Source organism: Natrix helvetica (genome assembly GCF_964273705.1).
Source record: "Natrix helvetica genome assembly, chromosome: 5".
NCBI lineage: Eukaryota > Metazoa > Chordata > Lepidosauria > Squamata > Natricidae > Natrix > Natrix helvetica.
This window is the reverse complement of record NC_138551.1, coordinates 107,090,898-107,116,157: the sequence shown is the minus strand read 5'-3', so window position 1 is coordinate 107,116,157 and position 25,260 is coordinate 107,090,898. Positions and strand designations below refer to the sequence as shown.

The 25,260-nt window shown below is 41.5% G+C and overlaps 1 protein-coding gene across 1 annotated transcript in view; it reads right to left on the bottom strand.

The window, feature by feature from the left end:
* The window catches only part of NDST2 (N-deacetylase and N-sulfotransferase 2), a 77,805-nt gene extending 52,796 nt beyond the window's left edge, over positions 1-25,009 (bottom strand). Inside the window, exon 1 of the mRNA XM_081955241.1 lies at positions 24,620-25,009. The gene's annotated coding sequence lies outside the window, so the exon portion shown is untranslated. The remainder of the gene's footprint in view (positions 1-24,619) is intronic.
* Between the last annotated feature and the right edge of the window lie 251 nt (positions 25,010-25,260).

The following is a 25,260-nucleotide window of genomic DNA, read 5'->3' as shown; positions in this document are numbered from 1 at the left end:
CTGCTAAACAAAAGGTGATAAGCTGAGGATTGTATTTCTTTTTTTGATGTTGTTTCTGCTCCTATTTCCAGCTTCTTATAATCTTCCTGAACCCTAAGGCTATCCTCCAATATTCTCCCCCCTCCCTGCAAATTTGATAAACATATTTTCTATCCTCTCATCCAGATCATCTATGTTCAGCATGTTGAATATCCCAGGGCCTAGTTAGTATTTATTACTTGGTGTGTTTCTGCCCTAACTTGTCTTGTGGTATTCTGTAGTCGTCAAGCACCGGGCATGATCTCATTGTTTTCTTATCTATATAAAAGCAAGGTGACTCTTAACATTTTTGGCCCCATTCTGCAGGTCAAGGACCAACTTAAGTTCCTTCCTTTCCCATTTCTAATCCTGCCTAAATTGATTCCTGAATTAGTTAACTCTTTCCTAATAGCAGAAGGCAGAGACAGGAACAGGTTTTCAAGAAATCTTGTTAAATTAGCACAGTAGAAGCTAAGGAACATGGCAAAGGGACATGTGAATATTTATCCCACCGGCACTGAGCCATGAGCCACATGGGAGTGTTCCCTGGGCCGTTACCCTCCAGTCCTGCTGGCCATCGGGAGCTCTAAGCCTTTGGCCAAGCATCAATCACAAAGGTCAACTCAATTAGCATTCTCCTACAGAAGCAGGAACAAAAACCAGAGTTACAGAGAAAAGCTGAAAAATAAACATCTCTAAGCAGCCTCTGAAGCCCAACAAAGGAACAACAGAATGAACAAGGGTAATTTTATATTGCAATGAAACTTCCCATTTCCATTTATCTTTTTTCCACGTTATTAACCATATGAGCAGACATAATAAAATGCAAATTGGTGAGCTGTAATGAGTAAAATATACACAGAATCCTAGTTTTAATTTATATTTTCATTTTAAATTACATTATATTGATGTAATAATCTCATGTTATGTTAATATTTGCTTTGCAACAAACAGAGCCTATTTTTATGCAACACAAAATGTATCTGGAACTCTTCCATTGGCCATAACGTTTCATCTTTTACCCTCTCACTCTGGAAAGGCAGAACTGGAAAGGTTAGCATTCTCATTCGAAGGGCTCATATATGTTTCATATACACATGCCTTCGGCAGCAAAAGTGAGGTGTTAAAATTATTTTTATTAACACAGCACAAAGCAAGAACATCTGTCCCAATTAAATTACGCAAAACACTGTTTCATAATGTTTGCACTGTACATGTGATGTGATGTGGCACCACAGTAGGTGAAAAGCAAGCACATCACACACCAATCACAGCTACACATTTGGTTCATGCAGTCTAATAAGCCACACTGTACAGAACTCGACTCAGAATCAATCATTTAACAAAATTACAACAGCACTGAAAAGTGACTTACAACCAGTCTTCGCACTTACGACTGGGACGGTATCCCCATCAAACTTTGAGCATTTGGCATGTACTCACGACAATTACAGCGTCCTGGGGTTATCTGAACTGCCTTTGCAAACTTCTCAGCTGGTTTCCAACAAGCAAAGTCAGTGGGGGAAGCTGGATTCATTTAATGACTGCATGATTCACTTAACAGCTACAGTGATCCGCTTAAAAACCATGGCAAAAAAGTTGCATGTTGGCATGACTCACCTTCCTTAGCAACATAAATTCTGCTCCTAACTGTAGCTGTCAGTCAAGGGCTACTTGTAATCTGCATCCTAGCCCAAACCATGGATCACGTTATGACTAAAAAGGAATGTCTTAACTAAAGCTTGTTAATTTACCTGAACCATGATCTGAGAAACCTGGACTAACAGCTAATGTTATGTAACCAGTAGACTTCTGGGAAAATAAAACCAATTGCAGAGCACCCTCTCCAATTCTCCCTCCAAGCCCCTGGAGATTTTAGGAGGGGGGGAAAGGGCTGCTGGAAGAGCTTCCTATCTCCCATCTGCCGTATACCAGTTGCAACATATCTGGGGGATGGGCTGATCTTTGCAAAGAGCCCATCAGCACAAAGGTTGCTGGGATACCATGAAAACCACCAGGGATCTGACAATTCATATCGTGCTTTATAGAATCATCAAGGGGTGACAGCCTTAGCTGTGATTAATGCATATTTACTATGTTGTACGGATGCTGAGTTCCTAGATTCATATTTCATGGCCCAGTTTATGGAAGAAACTCTAATAATGGATGGCTTATACATCACACTGAAACCAAATTCTGGCTTAGTACTGGGATTCTCAAGCTTTGTGCTGCCGTCACTGTCTAAAATAATAAATAAATGGACCTGTTTCTATTTCTAAAATCATCCAACCACATTCTGACAAGGCTTCCACTAATGGATTGGGCTCCCATTTCTGCTAGGATCTGCTGGCCTCCTGTTGCAAGGCATCTTCCATGATGGGAAGGAGTCACCATAGGTGGGCTGCCTGGCTCAGGCTCAGGGTGTGATGTAAGAGCCCAGGGAAAGGTTGTTCTTGGAAGAGGGGAAGCCTAAGTCCTGGATGGATGACTTCAGGCAGCCCCTGGGAGCGGTTGGGTTGTGACTACCAAAATCGTGCAGGCAACTTAGCAAGGGATGCCTGTGTATAGGAAGACATACTGCAGATGTGTTCTGGGTAACTGCACCCACATTATGGCCTTAGCATATCATGTGGATCAAGTGAATGTGTCTGGGCTTGGTTGAAAATGACCACCAACCCTCAACATTTGCAAATCGGCTTATAGCATCACAAGTCTAACAAGAATCCTGACCATGTATCCACATTACCTGCTAAGCACAGCTTACATTAAGTTTGTGTGCCCTGAACAATAGGGCAAATTCTTCTCAGCAACAGCTAATCAATTTCCCTCCTAAGTGATAAATTTTGAAATGATCACTTCATAATTAGTGAAATCTCTAATTTTGTGATGACTTGACAACCATTTCTACCTATTTTTAGCCCCCGAACAGATGCGATACTCTGGGTATTGAATGAACAATGAACTTCAGACTTCCACAATTGTGAATGCCAATTCCTCATATTCCCCAGTTACAAAGGCACCATTGAGAATTATGTTAGGCACATCTGGAGATCATCTAAATTTGGAAAGACTACCATACAAGATGGATGGTCCATTTTTTAGTTTATGGAAGAAAACTGTATACCCAGAGTGGGAATCAGAATCACTGGAGCTGCTCTATCCATAGGATGCCCCCTCACAGTCTCAGTGGTTGACAAGAGCTTCATATATATTGTATGTAGAACATTGAACCTGGTGTGATAGCTGTAGGATTTCTGTTGAAACATGCACTCGTTTCAACAAATATCGCATTTTTCAGAGTATAAGACACACCTTTTTTCCTCAAAAAAGAGGCTGAAAATCTGGGTGCGTCTTATACTGTACATCGAATACAGCATTTTTTGTCTTCTGAAGCCCCACCCCCTTCACCAAAATGGCCGTGCATACCCTCATGGAGGCTTTCAGAGAGCCCCTGGGGGCTGGGTAGGGCAGAAATGAGCAGAAAAAGGGCCTTTTTTGCCCCCCCCAGCCCCCAGCAGTACTCTATAAGCCTCCATAAGGCTATCCGTGCCTTTTTTTTGACATTTTTTTCTCTTTGGGGGGGGGGCATTCCCCCAGGAGCACTCAGCAAGTCCCCCTAAGGCTATTTATGCCTTTTGGAGGGGGTGGGAAACAGGCCTGTTTTCGCGAAAATCAGGCCGTTTTGGGGAGGTTTGCAGAGTGCAAAACCTTTTTTTCCTTTCGGAAAGCTCTTTAACTGATTGATGGGAATTACATTGATCAAGTGCTGTGCCAGCAGAGACAAAGTCTTAGGTGCTGCAGATTGTCAGCGATTTCCTTCTCCAGCACATGGATAAATACACTTGGAAACATCTACCTACCTACCTACCTACTCTCTCCCTACCTATCTACTGTATTTCTCTCCCCCCTTATCTACCTACGTACCTACCTACCTACCTTCTCTCTCTCTCCCTATCTACTGTATTTCTCTCCCTCTCTATTTCTCTCTCTCTATCCCTCTACCTACCTACACATTCTCTCTCTCCCTACCTACCTACTGTATTTCTCTCTCTCTATCCCTTTATCTACCTTCCTGCATACCTAACTACTCTCTCTCTCTCTCTCTCTCCTTACCTACCTACTGTATTTCTCTCTCTCTCTCTCTATCCCTTTATCTACCTTCCTACTTACCTAACTACTCTCTCTCTCCTTACCTACCTACTGTATTTCTCTGTCTTTCTCTCCCTCTCTATCCCTCTATCTACCTACCTACTTTTTTAAAAAATTGCCTCTTCAAAATCTTGGTGCGTCTTATACTCTGATGCGTCTTATACTCCGAAAAATATGGTATTAAACGTGTATGTGGTCAGATGCCCACGGACCAAACTGAGACCTATATTCTGCACAATCTGCGACTTTTGGATGAAGGGCAAAGATTAATTCCACACAGAATCATGACAGGTGGTATCCCAACCAAAACTAATAATAAATCTTCTTGGAAATGAGGTTAGTTAGATTTTTAACCAGAGCAATGAATCTAGAACACATAAAATATATTCCAAGAGAAGTTACCTACCTTTCAAATCTTTGTCATTTCAAATCTCTGTCAATGTCTATTGGCCTTGTACTCAGACATGCACAGCCACTCATGATACAGAAGTTACAGAGAAATAGCACTGAGTGTCTTAAGAATGACATGTAGGAATAAAGTCTAATTGACATTGCAATGACTCAGCGAGAATGACATTATTATACAAATAGTGGAGCAAGGCAAAATTTCTTTCTAGCCTCAGATATTTCAGTTTTGCTCTGAGAAAAGATACAGAGATAGGAAAAATGAAATTGCACTTGAATTTGAAGGAACTGTGACATTGTCACAAACTCTTCATCTGTTCACGATAAACGTTTGTTTCTATGGGAGCCGCCACTCCTACTACATTCATTGTATTTTATATTTGCCCTTATCAGATGTTATGTTATAGTTCTTTTTCTTAAATTACTAATAGTCTTGATTTCAACAAAACATTCTAGTTATATCCTGTCTGCAGCTTCATGCTTTTTTTTAAACAACAGGAAATGGAAAATAACTCCTTATAAACAACTTCATTCTCAACTAATGTGTACAGTGTTAGCATATAAAGGTAGTCTTAGGCTTACAACCGTAATGAAGACTGCCCATCATGGTTGCAAGTTATGAAAGTCAAAAAATGGGTCACCCTTATGACAAATCTAATTTTACAATCTTTTTTGCATTGGTTGTTAAGCAAATGCTGCAGTTGTTAAGCGAACACTACAGTTGTTAAGTGAACCAATTGCTCACAATGGGACAGTTTTGCCAAAATTAGAAGTAAATGCTACTTTTCAACAAAAACTTCATACAACACAGTCATGTGACTATGAGGGAGGGGACCATTGGAACTTCAGAATCAGGTCGCAAGTACTCCTGGGGTAGTCTGTCATAACTTGGAACAATCACTAAATGTACCTTGTACACCTTATCTTGATGTCATGTATACCTTATCACTACAAGAGAGGAAACCAACAATTATTCACTGTCCAACCTCAAGACATTTAAATTTAAGAGTGCACAAGTTGAGGCCACAGACAGCCATCAAGATTTTATCACTGATATTTTGATATTCTGCTTATACAACAAAGCAAAAAAGTGGTTAAACACACAGGTAACTGTTTAAGTAACTTAATTTAAAACTTATTTTTGCCCAAGTCTTATCTAGCTGTGCCAACTTTTAAGCATGTAGCTTCTACTATGCACCCCAAACATTGGGCTTAACAAAAGTTTTGTAACTTGTTGCCAAGAAATAGGACTTAGGTCTAGATTTTTTTAGTATGCTACCTCTCCACTAAATAAAATTTTCTAAGAACAATAATTGGAATCAAGGTTAACTTTTCATAAATGTTGAGAGTGACTGGTAAGACAGCCAGATTGAAGACGAATGGAAAATGCTTCACAGCATACAATGTTATACTGGACTTCAAATTAAAATAGTTAATTGGGTTCAAAAAAAGACACATTAAAGAAATAGAAAAATATTTGAGTAAAACGGTCAGTGTATTGGGTGTTAGCCATAAAAGACACAAATTTATAATGGACTGCCCTTGCAATACTATGCCTAGGTATGTTCTTCTCAGCTAAAAACAAGCATCAGAGCTAGAAAAGATGCTGGGGCAAACCAAAGTGATCAGGGATTCTTGAAACAATTCTCTGTGGAACCACTGAAGATTTTTTTTATAAGAATGATAATCAACAGTGAATGTTTAAAAAGCTGTAAAGTACAATAGAGGCAGCTATTGTGGAAAAAGCATCTTCACTATGTATGTAGACTTGGCAACGTCTGGCAGGAAATTCAGCAAGAACAAAAGGAACTACTTCTCTACACAGCCTCTAATTATTTTATAATATTAACTGAAAACTTATATGGTTACAGCTACTAACAGATTGACGTATAAATAGGTAGTAGGTAAATAAGAGGCAAATCATGTCAAATCAAGGAGAATGGTTTAGCATTTAGATTTTTAGGGAATCCCAAGACTATAGACCCGTGATGGCGAACCTGTGGCACGGGTGCCAGAGGTGGCATGCAGAGTCCTCTCTGTGAGCACGCATGCTGTCACCAGCTGCTTTTCTGGTTTCCAGGACACGCATGCGCACCGGCCAGTTGGTCTTCATGCGTGCTGGAAACTCAAAGACCATCTGGGCGGTTTGCATGTGCATGCTAAAAACCTGAAGACCAGCTGGCCGGTGTCTGCATGTGCACCGGCCAGCTAGTCTTTGGGTTTCTGGTGCTCCAGCATGCACACATGCATGCATTCCAGTTTGGGCACTCAGAGCCAAAAAGGTTTGCCACCACTGCTAGAGACTGAACCAGAGAAGGCCAATGACAAACCGTTCCACATTATTGACAAGAAAACACGACAAATGTGCCTATGAACTGAACTCAATTTGAAGATTTTTACTTCTTGTTTATAACTTATTGGTAGCAACTTGTATGTCACTATACAAGACAGGGATCCACCCTAGGTAGCGATTTAGTCTCATCCTGGGAAGGCTGCGTTTGTTAAGGGAACAGGCCATTTACTTGCTTTGCTAAAACCAAAATACTGCCAATATGAACTTTTGTCATCCTTTTGATAATCCTTAGGGGAAGATGAATATTTTGAGGTTTTTTTCTATATAATGGAAGTTATAGTTTTTATACAACATGGCTGTCATGGCCTGCTTGCTGTGCACTTTTGCTTGTAGCCAGACAACAGAAGCCAGGGAGGGGGAAGGGTATGGTTGGAACGTATGAGTGGCTGGAAGGGAATCGAGAAATTCATGTGCACTGTCTATGGCCTGGGAGAATCTCAACACCACAAGGTCGGACGACGAGAGCCTTCTAAATCAAGCAGACTTTTTCCCAAAACAAAGAAATTGGGTGAAACGGTCAACCTTTGAGTTGGTCTCTCAAGTGCCAAGTCGCATCCAAGAAGCTAATGTGCCCCTTTGCTGCGGAATCAGTCCTAAAACATCCAGACGAACCTTTTGTGATGCAGGCAGATGCTAGAGATGTAGCTAAAGGCACTATATTGCTTCAGAGAAATGCCAAGGGGGAGTTACAGCCCTGCACCTATATGTTACTGCAAACTTTCTGGACCCGAAAAGCGATGAGCTATTTGGGTGAAAGAAGCCTATCTGGTCCAATGGGCCCTCCTAACGTGGAGACAGTTCCTAGAAGGCAGTAAGATTCCATTTGAGGTATGGACAAACCATAAGGACCTGGAAGTGTTTAGCCCCTCCCCTCCCCCAAGCAAGCCTGGTGGGCTCAATACTTCAACACTGCTACCTACCGGGAAGGGGAGGGGAATTTCCTGGCGGACACTCTTTTCCGGATTCCACAGTACAAATGTGCTCAAGAGGTCATTAACTCATCATCAAACCCAGATAGTTAGTACCAGCCTCCACGAGGCAGCAGAGGACACTACCATTGCAATCAGCCAAAGATCTGAGGCAACCATTGAGAGATGCTTTGGCAGACGATGAGCGGTTTCTACAAGAGTCACAATACTGGGGCAGAAGGGCATTTTGGATTTGTAAAGACTCTCTATGAGCCGTGGTGGTGCAGTGATTAGAATGCAGTAGTACTAACAGGGTACTTCTGCTGATTGCTGGCTGCCTGCAGTTTGGCAGTTTGATTCTAACTGGCTAAGGTTTATTCAGCCTTCCATTCTTCTGAGGTCCGTAAAATGAGGACCCAGATTGTTGGAGGCACAAGAGGCTGACTCTGTAAACTGCCTAGGGAGGGCTGTAAAGCACTGTGAAGCAGTATATAAATCTAAATGATATTGCTACCTAGTGAAGAGACAGATCTGATGGCCAAAGATGAAGAAGGACATAGAGCGGATGTCTACAACCTCTTTGGGCCCTCATCACTGGCTGGCCCTACCCCTCGCCCTCCCCTCCCAGTCACTCCTTGCCTGGTGGGGGGGGGGGGGATGAAGAAGCAGCTGGGGCCGATTCTCTGGCGGCCTCATTCTTGCTGGAGCTTCTTCTGGCTCTTGTTGGTGCTGGATGTGCCTGGGCCACTTAGACACGAAACCTGCTCTCCGTCCCGAAATGCTGGCCCAATCCCACTGCGACCGATGCTGGTTTTGCTAACACAAGGGCTGGTGGGGTGGGAATGGGATCCGGAGGATGGGACAATGGAAAGGGGGATGGGCCCGCAGCGCCCAGCCACGGCTTTAAAACTTGCAGAAAGATGGGGAGAGAGAGAGAGAGAAGAGATAGAGGGGGAGAGAGAGAGGGAGGGGAAGAGGGGGGGATGAGAGAGAGAGAGAGAGCGGGAGAGAGAGAGAGGTCAAACGGTTTTGTGGTTCTGGATGTTTTTTAACAATCAGTTCTCTGCCCTAATGGCCGGCTGGGTAGGTGTGGCTAGAGGTGTGTGTCATGTGACTGGGTGGGAGTGATGTTGAGTTGGCCACGCCCACTCAGGTTTTGTGGCTTCCAGTGTTTTCTTTTCTGTGGGAAACGGGTCCAAATGGCTCTTTGAGTGTTTAAGGTTGCAGACCCTGACATAGAGACCAGTTAAGAGTCTCAACATCTTTTTTTATATTGTGGTGACCAAATCTGAATGCAGTATTCTAGGTGTAATCTTACTAAGGCTTTAAAGAGAGGTATTAGTACCTCATTTGATCTTGATTGTATCCCCGTTATTTGTTTTTTCTTACCTAAGTGTGAGACTTTATCCACCTGGCGCCTATAAGTTGTTGAAGCCGAAAATTCTATGTAATGTAACCTCATGCATTTTTGCTCTCTTGTAGGACTAATCTTTCTTCTGGAGGGTCGGCATGTCATGGCCAATTCAAAGCCAAACAATAGAAATGGGGGGGGGGGGAATGATTGGAATGTATGGGTGGCTGGGAGGGAATTGAGGAATTCATGTTCCTGGGAGAATCTTGACACCTCAAGGTCAAACGATGAGAGCCTTCTGAACTGAGAAAACTGTTTCCCAAAACAAAGAGATTGCATTGGATTGGTGGACAATGGACAGTGGGTAACCCAAGCAGGAAAAGGGAGATTTTAACTATGCAGTTTTTTGTGTGAAAACATCAGAACTGTCTTTGATTCTACTGTGCCTATGTGGATCTATCAGTAAAGTTATATTCTTGGTAAAATAATGTCTCAGGAGTATCTTTTGCTGCATATGCCAATGGGATAGTTGACAATGACACATACAGGGAAGAGAGTCAGAAAAAAAATAACCTTTCAGTTAAATAACACTGGAAAAAATGATCACACCATATGAATGGCTATCCTTGAGAAGAAAAAAAAACAGGAGAAATAATGAACTTAGTGCTATCATCTTGCCAAATGTTAGGAGCAACTTGCTATTTTAAGACATCCAGCTTCTGAAAAACATAATTCATTATTAAAAAGAACTTCATATGGGAGCATGAAAAGGTAAAAGCAATGAAATGGTCAGAAAAAGCCTTAAACGATTGCTTAGAAGTTGTTACTGTTTACTGACGGTTATCTACAGACATACCATTGTAATTTCTGTTATTAAAAAATAATAAGAGGGGTAACAAAAGAAGACAAAATCCTGAAAATGTCCAATCTTAAATCTCTGCATCTAGGCACTGCTAAAGATGAACATATAACATTTTCAGAGAGAAGATATGCCTGGAGCCTCTTAACTGGACAAATGTAGTATTCTCCCACTATCTTTCAGATGGTTACTCTTACTTCAGAATAGTACATTATAAAGTTTTCAAAGTTATTGTTTATAGTAACACAGTTTATGAACATACAATTTGCTCACAATGTAAAATCAATATCAAGTTCATGAAATAACACAGAATGCTAGGTAGACAAACAGGGGAAAGAATCTAAAGCAGCATTTCTCAACCTTGGCAACTTTAAGATGTGTGGACTTCAACTCTCAGAATTTTCCAGACATCTTTTTCTCACCCCAGTTTTTTTTTAAAGTTTTATTGGTTTTTACAAATATTTTGGGGAAAAGGGTACATAGGTATGGAAAAAATTTTTGACAGCTACATCATACAGAAGGTGGTGCTTCCCCAGGATCTTACATCTCTCTGTTATTTTATATATATCAAAATATCATTATTACATACATATTAGCAGTTTTGGTTTGCCTCAAATTCTTTAACATCTTCAATCATACTTTATATCACTTCTAACCATTTCATTATATTAACAATTGCAATGTACTTTTAATTCATTTCTGTGACCTGAGTCTCATTGCTGCCTCCTCTCCCCTGTCTGTTGGCTGAGCCATGGCTCCTCCCCCTTTCATATCTTGTGCACTGTCTCTTGTTCCATCTAGAAGAGTCTTGTGTTTTTCCATGAAGGCTTCTGCCTCCACCACTGAATTAATTCTCACTCCACCACCCTCCCAGAAAATCAACAAGCCTTCTGGAACTAACCATCTGAACCAGATATTTTTTTCATACAATTTTTTAGTTAAAAAGAAGAATTTCTTCCTCTTATCTCTTATTCTTTTTGGTATCTGTTTTAGAATGGTTATTTCTTTATCCTTATATCTTAAAGGTTCCCCCCTTTGAGCCCCTAGAATCTCATCTCTTGTAGTCTTTCTAAAAAATTTAACATGGACTTCCCTTGGAACATTGTGTGTTCTAGCATATGCTGAATTAATTCTATATATCAGATCAATGTCCCACCCTAGCTGTTGTTTATCTCTTTTAAGATAGTCTGCTAACATTGTTATCATAGTCTCCCTTAAATCTTCACCCTCCGTTTCAGGTATATTTTGAAATCTAAGAAAGAACGACATCCTTTCAAATTCCATTTTTTCCATGTAGGTTTCAATTCCAATATTTTTTTTTTGTAATGCCTTCACCTCTTCTCCCATCCCCACAGCACTCTCCTCCAGGGCACCAATTTTCTGTCTATTTTGCGAAGTCTGTTGTTGATTCTCTCTGAGTTGTTCCTTTAAATCCGCCAGCTGCTTTTTAATTTCATCCTGTCCCTTTATAAGCGTCTGGAACATTTGATGAAACATTTCTTGAGACTGCTGTTCCCCCTCAGAAGCTTTAGGTTGTAGAAAAGAAGATAATTGCGTTTGTTGGGGGACAGGGCTTGAAACAGAGGATGTTGGAGCTGACGCTGGTTTAGGTGGGGGGGCCTTCTTCGCAGGCATTGCGAAACTCAGAGAAAGTTATAAGTCTAGACAGGAAAAATTGTGTCTGCAGAAGTGCACCGCCGGGAGGGGTCCACAGGCAGACAAAGTCCAATGTGGGATATTAGTCTTTCAATACAGCTCCCCGCCAGTTAAAGTCGATTTTTCCCAATCCAAGGAAGATTATATGAAGAGATGCCTCTAGAGTTTACTGGGGTAAAGTAATTCCAAACCAGAAGATTTTTCAAAAGTGACAGTTCATTTATAATGGCAGTAAAAAGGGGGGAAGAAACGCCATTTTGGCTCAGCCCTGCCAGGAGATCGGAAAGCAACCATTCAAAAAGTTTCCATTCATAGTTTATAAGGTCAGCTCACATTTTTTCTTTCGCAATTGTTCTAAAGAGTCATTATCCCATTGCTTGAAAGAAGTGAATATCAAAAGAGTTTTTTTCAAGTTCTCTCTCTCTCCTCCGAGAGTGAGATCGTGTAAAGCCGCTTTTCCGAGAGGTGGGGGGAGAAACCCCCCCCTCTCCAATCTTAACACTTTACGAAGATCGAAGAGTCTTAGGAAAGCTGCTAATCCTTATTTAGTTATTGTTCAGAAAAGCAAGAAAAAGACCCCGGGGGAACTCCCCCCTCACCGCATTTTAGCTGTTGCCTTCAAGTAGAGCGTTTCTTCCGATCTCCTCAGGATGAAGGCGCACGTGGCATTGCGCACCCCCTAATGCTTCCCGGTGCCTAGGGCAAAGCTGGCAGCCCCCCTGCGGCCGCTGCCGCTCCAGGGGCCTTCAGCAAGCCGCCCCTTCGGCAGGACGCCCCTACAAGGCACCCTGTGCCCCCCCTGAATCAGGGGGACCCCACCAGGACGGCGACCGGTGGACAGCATGTTCGTCGTCCCCAGATACTGGAAGTGGAATCCTTCTCACCCCAGTTTTGCGGGCTAGGGATTTCTGAGAGTTGAAGGCCACACATCTTAAAGTCACCACAGTTGAGAAACTGTGATCTAAAGGGTATATTGTAGAAAGCCAAAAGGAGATGGGATCTTGATTGAAAGCTAACTATCTTTCAAATTTCCAGATCATTTCAAAAAGCGTAAAAAAGTAAAAATGTATTTCTGGCAAGCTGAACTCCTAGTGACAGTCTTTGCTGATTTCCAGACAACCAGAAGAAATGGTTTGCCAGGGATGTCTCCTGGCCTGCTATTTCAGTTTGGGTTCCTGGCATCTCTTTATGCCTCCCATACGCTATGATCCTATTTAGCCTTTTATATGTTTAGCCATTTCAAACCCTGGTTTACATCCCAGAGTACCAAAGAAACTGGCAGATGTGATCTTGGAGCAAAATATTTCAGGTCTCCTGGAGCATGGGGGAACAGCAAGGGGACTGGAAAAGAACTGATATGATTCCAAAGCTTCAAGAAGGAAAAAAAACAAGTGATCCAGGAAACTACAGACCAATCAGCTTGACATCAATGCCTGCAAATATTCTAGAAAAGATAATCACACGGTAGATTTGTGAGCACCTAGAAATGAACGAAGTGATCACTATAAACCAGCATGGAATTGTTAAGAACAGATCATGCCAGACCAGTGGTTCTCAACCTGTGGGTTGGGACCCCTTTGGGGGTCGAACGACCCTTTCACAGGGGTCGCCAAAGACCATCGGAAAACACATATTTTCGATGCTCCAACCGAGACATCAATTTTATGGTTGAGGGTCACCACAACATGAGGAACTGTATTAAAGGGTTGCGACATTGGGAAGGTTGAGAACCACTGTGCCAGACAAACTTGATTGCTTTCTTTGATGATGAAGTGACTAGATTAGTGGATCAGAGAAATGCTATGAATATACTTTACTTGGACTTTAGTAAGCCATTTGACAGAGGTAGACCATAACCTACAATGTGGGAGAAACAGTTATCTCATGAGATGGATTTGCAGTTGGCTGACCAACTACACGTAGCATGCAATGCCTAACGGAATTGCACCTACATGGAGGGAACATCTTCAACATCTTCATAAATGATTTAGATGAAAGGATCAAAGGGGGACCCATCAAATTTGCAGACAATACCAAACTGAAGAGCATTGCAACCACTTTGGAAGATATTCAATATTGAGAAGGATCTTGACAGACTTGAGTATTGGACCTTATCCTACATGATGCAGTACGATGGTGAGGAAAACAAGGTCCTGCACTAAGGCAGGAAAATCCTATTGCGCAAGTATAAAATAGGCAGTACCTAGTTCAACAGTAGTTCAGAGGGGTCCTGGGGTCCTAGTGAACTTAAGTATGAGCTAGCAATATGCTGCAGATGCCAAAAAAGAATTAGGATTAGAATCATAATAGAGCTGGAAGGGATCTTGGCGGTCTTCTAGTCCAGCCCCCTGCTCAAGCAGGAGAGCCTATACCATTTCAAACAAGTGACTGTCCCATCTCTTCTTAAAACCTCCAGTGATGAAGCACCCACAACTTCTGAAGGAAAGCTGTTCCACTGGTTAATTGTCTTCACTGTTAGAAAGTTTCTCCTTAATTCCAGGTTGCTTCTCTCCTTGATTAGTTTCTATCCATTTTTTCTTGTCCTGCCCCCCTGGTGCTTTGGAAAATAAATTGACCCCCTCCTCTTTGTGGCAGACTCTCAAATACTGGAATACTAATATCATGTCCCGTCCCCCGTCCCCCTAGTCCTTCTTTTCTCTAGACTAACCAAATCTTGCAATCGTTCTTCATATGTTTTCGTCTCAAGGCCTTTAATCATCTTAATTGCTCTTCTTTGTACTTTGTCCAGCGTTTCAACAACTTTTTTGTAATGTGGTGACCAAAACCGGATGTAGGATTCCAGGTGTGGTCTTACTAAGGCTTTATAAAGCGGTACTAATACTTCACATGTTTTTGATTCTGTGCCTGTTTCTACAACCAAGGATTGTATTAGTTTTTTGGCTGCTATCACACATGGCTGGCTCATGTTTAAGTGATTGTCCACTAGGACTCCAAGATCCCTCTTAAAAGTTACTGTTTTTGAGAAAGGTTTCACCTAATCTGTACTTGTACCTTTGGATTTTCCTGCCCAGGTGTAAAACCTTGCTTTTCTCCACAGTAAATTTCATTTTGTTGGATAGGGCCCATTGTTCAAGTCTGTCAATATCTTTTTGAATCCTGAGTTTGTCTTCTGGGGTGTTGGCCGTTCCTGCCACCTTGGTGTGAAATAGGAATACGTCACTCCTGCCTTGGGAAGAGGGATGGCCAAATTAATAGGTATTCCATATGCACTAAACACCAATACAATTACTATATTTCTAAATGAAAATAAAAATGGCTTCATTTAAGTAGGAATAATTGTTCAACTGTGAAGGAACAGTTCAATAAGAAACAGGATGTAATAGTTTTAGATAGAAACCCTGATGGCACTTTTGTTCCTGTTTAGAATTGCTTGCCATTATATCAATTAATCATTAAAAGGTTTATTACATTGCCAGGTTCTCCCTGATTGCTCTAGTACCTGCAGCTAATCTGGTCTTGGGTTTATTTGCTGACGACAAATGACAAGATAATAAAAGATTAAGAGATGTTACCTACCATGGATAAGCAATGGATAATTAAATACAGCTGCCTGATTTACATACTTTGAATGGGCCTCACCTTCTCTCAGACCTCCCACATTTTGGAAGCTTCCAATTTGTTTAAAATGAACTGTTAGGTCCCACCACTGATATTACAGACCATGGTTATAAAATCACAATTCATGGGTTTGTGGAATTAAGCCCAAACCAGACCAAACCAAGCTATATTACACTCTCAGCATCATCTAATCTACTCCATCCATCTTTACCAATGCAATATATGGCTAAAGGACTCTCTCTACTTGGGGACTGTTCATTTATAAACCTTCCTCCATGCAAAAACTCAACCCTCCTCTGCTGAAAAATAAATTAACAAACCCATGAATTTTCAAGTTATTTGCTTTATATTCTATGGCTACAGAACTTCAATGAAAAATTAAGTTAAAAATAGCTTTCCATTGATTTTGAAGAGACTTTTCATGAACACGAACAAGAAACTAGGTAAGAATTGTGAGGAGGGGCAAAATTATCTGTTTTCTGCCTACCTAATACATTCAACTGGCTCAGCAAATTTATAGCTTGCATTCAAACACTATAAATGGAAATGATAAAAAGCACTGATGAAGAAAATGGTAAGAGCATATAGTATTATATGGCCCAGGGGTACGTAATGTCTTCATTATATAAACTGACATACACAGAAAACCACTCTCTGTGAATTTATGCAATTAGAAGCAAGTACATACAACAATTAATTCTCCAGCCAGTATATGTTATTATATAATAGAAATAACTGCAGGAATTGACCAACCCTTGCAAATTGCTGATATTTTCATCTGCAGGGTGAATTTCTCTCTTCAAAGGAGCAAAATTCTCATCAACACTGTCTGAAATGTTTTTAGAGTTTGATTCTAATTGCATTTAAATTAGAGTTGGACAGCTTATAGTCCATAAACTACATACTGTATATACAAAGGAATACCAGAGCTTCCTAGAATGATATTTCTTTTTGTGAATTTCGGGAGTTTGATGAAGTTTCTTGGGATGATGACGATTATGATATGGCTGAAATAGAAAACATGGATGGAACAAAGGAAAAGAAGAAAAAGAAGCATTCAATCACGCTCCTAAAAGACCGGGGTGAAGAACCAGATCTTCTGGGTCCTTCAAAAAACCAGTAGGATGGCTTCAATCTTGGGAGGAACCTCATTCCAGAGGGCAGGCATCGTGACAGAGAAGGCATGCTTCCAGGGTCCCAGTAGACAGCATTGTTTAACTGACAAGAGCACAATCCTACCAGATTGGATTGATTGGGCATATACTATAGGACAGTGGTCTCTAACCTTTCTGGCTTTGTGGAGTAGTAGCGGCGGCCACAGGAGAAGCTTGGGAGAGGGGATGGTTTTGCATGTGCAAATGGAGCTTCCTGCACTTGCCCACCACTTGTATGGACTGGTTTCCAATGTGCCACGGAACAGTATTGGTCCGCAGACCAGGGATTTGGGATCTCTGCTATAGGAGACAGGCAATCTCTCAGGTACACAGGACTTGTGTCATGTAGGCCTTTATAGATAGTGAGCAGCATTTTGAATTGCATTCAGAACCAAACTGGCAATCAGAGCAGTTCGTGAAGCAGAGATGTTACATGAGCATAGCAAATCATACCGATCACTGCCCAAACAACTGCATTCTGGACCATGTGGTCTTCAAAGGCAACCCGATTTAGAAGATGTTACATTACTCAAGCCTTCAGGCGATCAGGGCTTGAGTAGAAGTCTAAAGGGCCCCCTCAATCTAGGAAAGGGTGCAACTGGTACATCAGATGAAGCTATGCAAAAGCCTTCCCGGTCACAGCTGTCATTTGTCATCAAGCAGGAGCAGAGAGTCCAGGAACACCTCCATCCAAGGTCAAAGATGTAATATCTCCAGCTGGCTGTGTCAAGCATAAACAAGCAGAGCCACACAGCTTCCAGTTCTGTTCCCCAGGACCGAATCTCAGCAGCCTCATTTGGCTAGTCCAGGAGAAGAGAGATCATTGTATGTCAACAGTATAGGATGATATCAAACTGGCAGATGACCTCACCCAGTTTCATGTAGGTGTTGAAAAGGAAGGGAGACAGAATGGGATGGGGCACCCTGAGGCCTAGGGAACAATCTCTCCCTACCAACCAACACTCGCTGAAATTAACCACAGAGAAAGGAAGATAACTCTCATAAAACACTGCTCCCAATCCCCAATCTATTCATATCAACTTTCCCATTTTGGGAGTTTTATGGGTCAATAGCTACTAGGCAAGAGGCAAGGATAAAATACAGCTCCTAGACCAAAATTTTATCTACTCCTTATTTAATTTATATAAAACAATCCTGTAAAATTATTAATCAAATAATAGGTGAGGAAAAACTTTATGAAAGCCACTTCTATGGTGAATTGGTTCAATAGTGACTAAGAGATCATTGGTACAGTATTACCCTGTTTTCCTGAAAATAAGACCTCCTCGGATAATAAGCCCAATCGGGCTTTTGAGTGCATGCGCTAAAATAAACCCTTCCCTGAAAATAAGCCCTCCCCAAAATTAATGCAACACAGCAGCAGCCATGAGGTGACCACAATCGCTGTCTCCTGCACTTCAAAAATAATAAGACCTCCCCGAAAATAAGGCCAAGACCTTTTTTCGGGGGCAAAAAGAAAATAAGACCCTGTCTTATTTTCGGGGAAACAAGGTAACAATGAACCTGATTAAAATGAGTTCCACTCAAGGGTCTAAAACAGGAACATCTAACTTCCATTGGCTTGTGAGGGACCTGCAGGTTTAAGCTGCCTCTCAAAGACTGCTGGAAGACTATTAAGGGACTTCGGAAGTAGGCCTTTCCCTCGAGATCTGCCATGCCTACTTTTTAACTTTCTCGAAAATTCTTGAAATCTGTCTTTCCCCAGGTGTTGGGATAGAGAGAGGCTACAGTGAACGCAAGGTGTTGTGGTCTGCATTGGGGAAGTTTAGTTGTGTTCTCAGACTTTTTTGAGTTTACAGGTTTTATTGTTTTGTTTCTATTGTTTATACATATTGTTTTATTCTTTGGGTATGACTCACCCAAAGTTGGTTTTTTTAAAAAATTATCCTGCCATTATTATTGTTGTTATAAATAACTCAAGGGGCAAACATATCTAATATTCCTTCCACCTATTTTCCCCACAGAAACAATCCTCTGAGGTGGATCAGCATGAGAGAGTGACAGGCCTAAGGTCACCCAGCTGGTTTTGATGGCTAAGGCAGGACTAGAACTCATCAACTCCTGGTTTCTAGCACGATGCTTTCATTTCTAGACCAAACTGGCTGGCTATGTAAATGTTTTAAATAAATAAATCTCAGCATACCTCTTTACAATGCTTGTCCCTGATCACATTGCTAATATAACGATGAAATTGTGCATTGTAATGTCATAATACACGTTCCAATTTTTTGTTCTTGGGTCACAACATCACACACAAATATATAACAAGCCGACTTGTGTCACGATTCCTGTTTCATTGCTTGCCCCCATGTGGGCACCTGTGATTACACAAATATTTGTTCTCCATGTGGATAAACATGTTTACCAAAATAAATAAAAAACTGAACACTCCTACATCCATGCATTCACATATCCACAAGTACTGGCATACATTTTTTATATTTATTTATAATTAAGCTTTTTCCCTCTCTCCTGTTTTGTGACCTTTGTGGAAAGGTTTAGGAAAAAAGACACAAACACACTGCTGTTTTAGAAGAGTCATTTCTGCCACAGCTCCCTTTCTTTAAATCCTAAGCTCTGTTTCTTCTGTGATTCATGCAATTCATTAACTGAGTAAAAAATAGAAACAATGCAAGTAAAATGAGGTGATCTTAAAATTGCATTTAATTTGGGTATGCCTTGCAAGCACATTCAGGGAAAACAGTAGCATTGGAGTAAAATAAGCACGTGATGGGGAAAAAATGCTACCGTATAGTTAAGAGAACTATCCTGATAAAAAAATCCAGCCTGCAGGACATAAGTAACACTTTTTACATTTTTATTTTCTTGAGATATTTCAGCTCAATTATTTCCATCTCAATGACTTTTCAAGTAATTTACTTTTTGAAGTAAAGAATGTGAAAAGCTTTCAGAGTTAACCTACCAGAAAATCTGCATTTACTTTAATTGGAGGGCAGGAAGTATTTTTGTGCTTGGTAGAGAGAAAGTCCCAAGTGGTATTTGGATTCAGCTAGCTCTAAAGGTTTGTGTTTCACATATATCACTTGTCCCAGTCATATTGTTATGAGACACCAAACGGAATTTCATTCACTTATTCTAACTATGGCCAATTATAACTCAGCTACATCACATTTTTATGTTTATATAATTATAATGTAGTAGATAACCAATGTTTTGTAACATGCAATGGCAATTAAGAATCTGCTATAAATTGAATATCCAAAAGGAGAGCCAAGCTCACATAAACATTGCTGATCTGTAATGTAAAACATTACGCCTTTCCCTCACATTTGCACAATAAGATTCAGTCATGTTTTCCCCCCGATCTAAAAGTAATTGATACCACGAAGTACATCTCAACATATTTCAGAGACATAATATTCATATATGTATGTATGTATGTTTAGGAGCAGAAATTTTTCTGTTAGAATGACAGTATCCCATTTGAGGTTTCTCTCATGTATCTAACACATGCATTTATTCAACTTGTTTAGACCACTTGAAAATTTACCACTTCTCTGAAGTTCCTTAAAATATTCATATAATAAAAGGACGAGCTTTTTCAATTAAAAAGGTATTTCTGCCATTTTGTGACTCATTTCCCTCTTAAAAAGAAGGCGAGTGACAAATTTTCAGTGGAGAAACAAAACACTAGAAACCACCTCACAGTATTGATTAGAATGCAATATCTTAACTCATCAAAATAATAAAAATAAATTAGCAAATGGGAAATAACTCAAAGGAAGCAGACACAATGTCTCGATACAAAGAAATTAAATGCAGAATAACTAATTCCACTAAACTAGAATTTTCAAGTTATCTGACATAGTTATTTTAAAAATGCACAAAAGCCACAAAGAAAAGCAATTAAAAACATGTTTTAAGCAGCATAATATCAGAGCGTATTAGGGACCATGGAAACAACTATCAATAGAAAGAATGAGGGGACAAAAAATATTCTGTATAGCAGTAATGCCAAAGTAGAAGAAATGATACCAATAAGCCATTGTCTCAACTCCTTTGGAAAACTAAGCTTTGTTCACATTTTACTAAGATTTAGAGTCTATAGTGGTTTGCTGGTTAATGAAATTTTAGTTTTCACTCCTGTCTAATGTGGTCAACAAATTTAAATAACACAACAGAATACTTATTTAAAGCATAAACTCCTCTAGCAATGGTCTCTAAGACTTCACTGATGGAGATCCAATAGCATCAGATAGGTAAGCCATCAGTAGGGAAGAAATTTAGAAATGCAATATGCCTTCTATTACAGAAGGCTGATATACTAATAACCAGAATCTTCACTGAAAATATTGACAGCTTGTTTTCAATCTGCTGTATGACAGTGATGGTGGCAAAGAACATTCCGCCACCACTGCATCCTTGAAGTGCCAAGGGATTTTCTGAATAATTCAGGTTTTCTGCAATCTTGTCCAACTGTAAATATTCAGGAATTCTTGGGGCATGTTGTAACATCTTTCTGAATGTTTTCTGAATAAAACTACCCACATATTCTGCATCTTATACTGCTAGTAATGATTCATTAAAACTGCCTTTGAAAACTGGAAATTCTCCAGACCTATAGACTTCATTTCCCAGAATTCCTAACTAATATTAGCCACTGCTGAGAATTTTGGGAGTCAAAATACGTCCATTTGAAAGTATCAGGTTTGAGGAAGACACCATCTACAATCTACAAATCTATTCATAACACTAATGAATTTGGTTTGATGTTAATGAACGAAACTTGCTTTATATAAATGTACGTGGCCATCTCCTTAAGAAAGCCAGGAACATCTCGTTTTGATGAATACTGTATCAAATCATGAATCCCAGGAGATCAATTTGGCTCTGTTCAGAGTAGCTCAGTTCTCTTGCCTCCCTTCATTAGTTGTGATCAACAGGTAATACCTGTTTCTTTTTACATCACTGTTGCCATAAAATTGGCACTGCTGCAATTGTTTCTGAAGACCCTTGCTCTGGCCACATAAATCTTAATAGCTGTTAATCACTCATAAATATTCCCTTTCTGGAAAACAATATTCCATAGCAATGTATGACTATTTGGATCCAAAAGAAGAAAGGTGATGCCCTGCCATCATCATCTTAATTTAAAGGCATATTTTTGAGACCTGGCTACTGTGTGAGTCCAGGAAAATTCATGAGAGGTTTGATTGTCATGCCCATGCCAGAATCAAAAGAACCTTTTCCGATATGGATCATAATAGTTGCACAACCCAGATACTTTAGAATAAAAGGGCCTACTATTCCAACTACAAGATAGAAGCCTCCAAGAAACTTCTATTGCAACATTTTTTAGATAGATGATCATATTAATTTGTTGCACAAAATAATCTTGCGGCATTAGAACCTAACCAGTATATTATGTCAACAGCCACCATGTTATGGCAGAATGATTACCCTGAGCCCACCCATCTATAATAAGAAATGGGGAGAAAACAAAGTAATGAGATCAAGGAGGAATAAAGTGCAAAAAGTAGTCTAATAGTGTTAAAGCCTAAATATAGAGACAGTTATTAAAAGAAGGGTCTTGGGGAAATTTTAAATTGCTGAAATACAATTTAGAAATAAATTCAGAAATAAGATCTAAGACTTGAATCAAAATAAAAATGTTTTATCTCATTGTGCTGTTATTAACTTTCCAAACCCAGGACAGTTTCATTATCAACACTGACACCAACAAGGCTAAGTTTGAGCTTTAACAAATTATACCATCTGTGAAACTAAGGGATAAGATTTCTTGTGTCGGAAATGAACTTTTTTTAATCTTCGAAGATGTCCTAGAGATGGTGCTTTTGAATGACGCTGAGTTTCAAGTTCAAATTCTATGAGATTTAATACCTGATTTTTGTTTGATTCTTCTGATAAATTATGTGTACCTAAAAAGAGTACATAAGGAAAAAGAGATCATGGCCCTCACAAACAGTATAAGCCTGGGCAACATGAGACATAGAGGACAGTTTCATGCCTACTACAATAATTGCCAAAATGATTACATGGTGCCCTGCCATTGCATATGATGCAACTATGAAACTGTGTTTCGACACGTGTCATCATGTCCCCCCCTCCTTTTCCCCACTGTGGTTGCCCATGTATGGCTAACGCTAGATGGCCTTAGAAAGCTACCGTTTAAATCAGGGGCGTCCAAACCTGGGAACTTTAAGACTTGTGGACTTCAACTCCCAGAATTCCCCAGGGAGTTGAAGTCCACAAGTCTTAAAGTTCCCAGGTTTGGATGCCCCTGGTTTAAATCCATGGCACTTTTGCTTTGGAGTCCACTACAGGGCTCTGCCCTGTTTCCTTGCACTTTTCAATACTTACTCACATGAGTGAGATCACCTGGGATATGAGCTAAGAAATCAACGTTATGCTGATGAGATCAATTTTTTTCTCAGATGAGAGAGTAGGTGTGCTCAATGAGTGCTTGTAATGGATAGGCTATGTGCCAATAAGTTAATGAAATGGAAGTGCTGAGGTTTATCTACCTCAGGGAGTCATCCTGTTCTCTCAAAGAACAAGTGTGCAACTGGATGTTCCTTGACCCAGCTTTGTTCTTGGAAGCATGTACTGACTGATTCAGAAACTATGCTAGATATAAAATAATTCATTTTGATTTAGCATGATATGTGAAGCCAGCCATCAGCTTGTAAACCATGATTTCATAGTAAAATATCCCAACAAACCATGGACTAGCAAAACATGATGTAAAGGAATGTGTTTTACACGATCAGGATGGCATACAAGTACTTTAGCTGTACTTCATTTTCATTTTCTCACTTCAATTTTTCCTGCTTTTTAATCATTCTTACTACATACATTACTGGAACAAATTATGTGTTGAAGTACTTGGGAGATACTTCAGAAATTGAAATTAAGTTTTAATGTAGTGTTAAGATTACCACATAGTAGTAACACTCTGATCTTTTAAGGTGAAGGTCCTTCAACCACTCTCACTCAATTCAGTCTACTGCTTCTGTTCTCTAAATTCTGCATGGTTCAAACATTGAACTCATATTTTTTGCCATTTTACATTCTGTTCTGAATTGTTTTATTTAATTCATTGTCATTTCTACATTGAAAGCTAATGTGGTTATTATTTGGAGTATGAAACAGAAAATAAATTATTAAACTTAGTCATTAAAAATAAGACTTTTTTCTATATTTATATATTCAGCCTAACACTTATACAGCAGCTCTTCAAAATTTCCACCAGACTTAATACAAGCCATTATTTCCTACCGGAGCAGATGTGGATATAATCCGGATCTTTTTGTATGTGTGCACCCCCCTCCTTTTCTACTACTGAGCCATGCTTCTTTCTCACTCAGTGTGTGGTTCTTTGCCATTGGTATTTCACATCCCCATTCAACAAACCAAACCAAATTCCACATAAATTGTTAGTGTGCTTCCCTTTCCATTCCCTCCCAGTGCATCAATGCAGGGTGTTTTCACTTTCAGACTTGAGCCCTCCAAAATTCAGACAGCTTGCACATGTACATTGAGTGTACCGAGGAAGGCACCCCTTAAGTTACTTCCCTTGTAGCCACTTCCAAATCACCAACTCTCTTTAGAGCCGGTCACAGCCAGGGGACCCAGAGGGCAAGCGGTCGCCCATCGCAACACAGCAACCATCCTTCTAGCCTAAGATCGGGGGAAGAGACCGTCTGCAACGTTTTGGGACCCCGCGAGCTGAAGACACAATATTTGGGGGACGGTTTTCCCTGCTCGGGAACCGCACCCGAACTCGGGGCGCCGGACGAGGCACGAAAGAGAAGGAGGAGGAGGAGGAAAGCCGCAAGAAAGAGCGGGGATCCCGCACTCGGCGCTCTCCAGAGCAGCGTCCCGTACTGGGATCCAGGGATCCATTCCCGCCAGAGACCCCAAGGCAGTGGTCGCCGTGGCTATTACCGCTGCCATATTGGGGGGCGGGGCGAGGAAGGAGGGAACAATTAACAGGGGTGCTTCTCCCCCCCCCCCATAGCCCCTAAGCCAGCGCTGCCCCCGGGCCTTATCGATGGCTGAACAGCTGGGTTTGGAGCGCCCGTGGAAGGAGCGCCGCCGCCGCCGCCTCGTCTCCAGCAACTCCGGGAAGGACGTCAGAGGCGTCCCCTACAGCTATCGATCCCCTGCCCCTCGCCCGCTTACCTTCTCCGACGACGCGCGGCAGAGCCCAGGCGGGCGCCGTTGAGGCGCTCCCCCTGCCACGCTCCCACCGGCGGCTCCTCTCTCCTTTCCCCTCCGCCTCTGCCCCGCTGGGCCTCCCCGGAGCGCCGGGAGCCCCTTGGTCCGGCCGGAGCCGCCGGCAGGCTCCCTCGGCTCGGCCCCAGCTCAGCTCTGGCGGGCCGCGCGTCAGACCGCCGCCGCCGCCATCTTCCGCTTGGAGGCGACGGGAGGAAGCGGCGAGCCAGGCCAGGCCAGGGAGGCGGAGAGCGCCGCCTGTCCGTCCGCCCAGTCCCGCCTCTGCCAGGCTGGGGCCGTCGTCGCGGGAAAGGGGAGCCGCAGACGACGCGGGCGAGAGCGCTGCCACCCCGTCCGCTTCTCGGCTGCCAGGCCCTCTCGGGAAGGGAAAGCCATTTCTCCGCCGGCGCTTTATGTCGCCACTCGGCCGTCACTCAGGCGCTTTCAGGCTGGCCGGGCTGGGTCGCCGTCGCCTGGCTGTGTAGGCCAACGTTCATGAGCGGCACGTCCAGGCTGTGCCCTTTCCAGAAGACCCGACACGGGAAGCCCCTCAAGCTCCCGGCCCCAAAGGACGATATTGTGGGGAGCAGAAATGTCTTTAAAAAAAA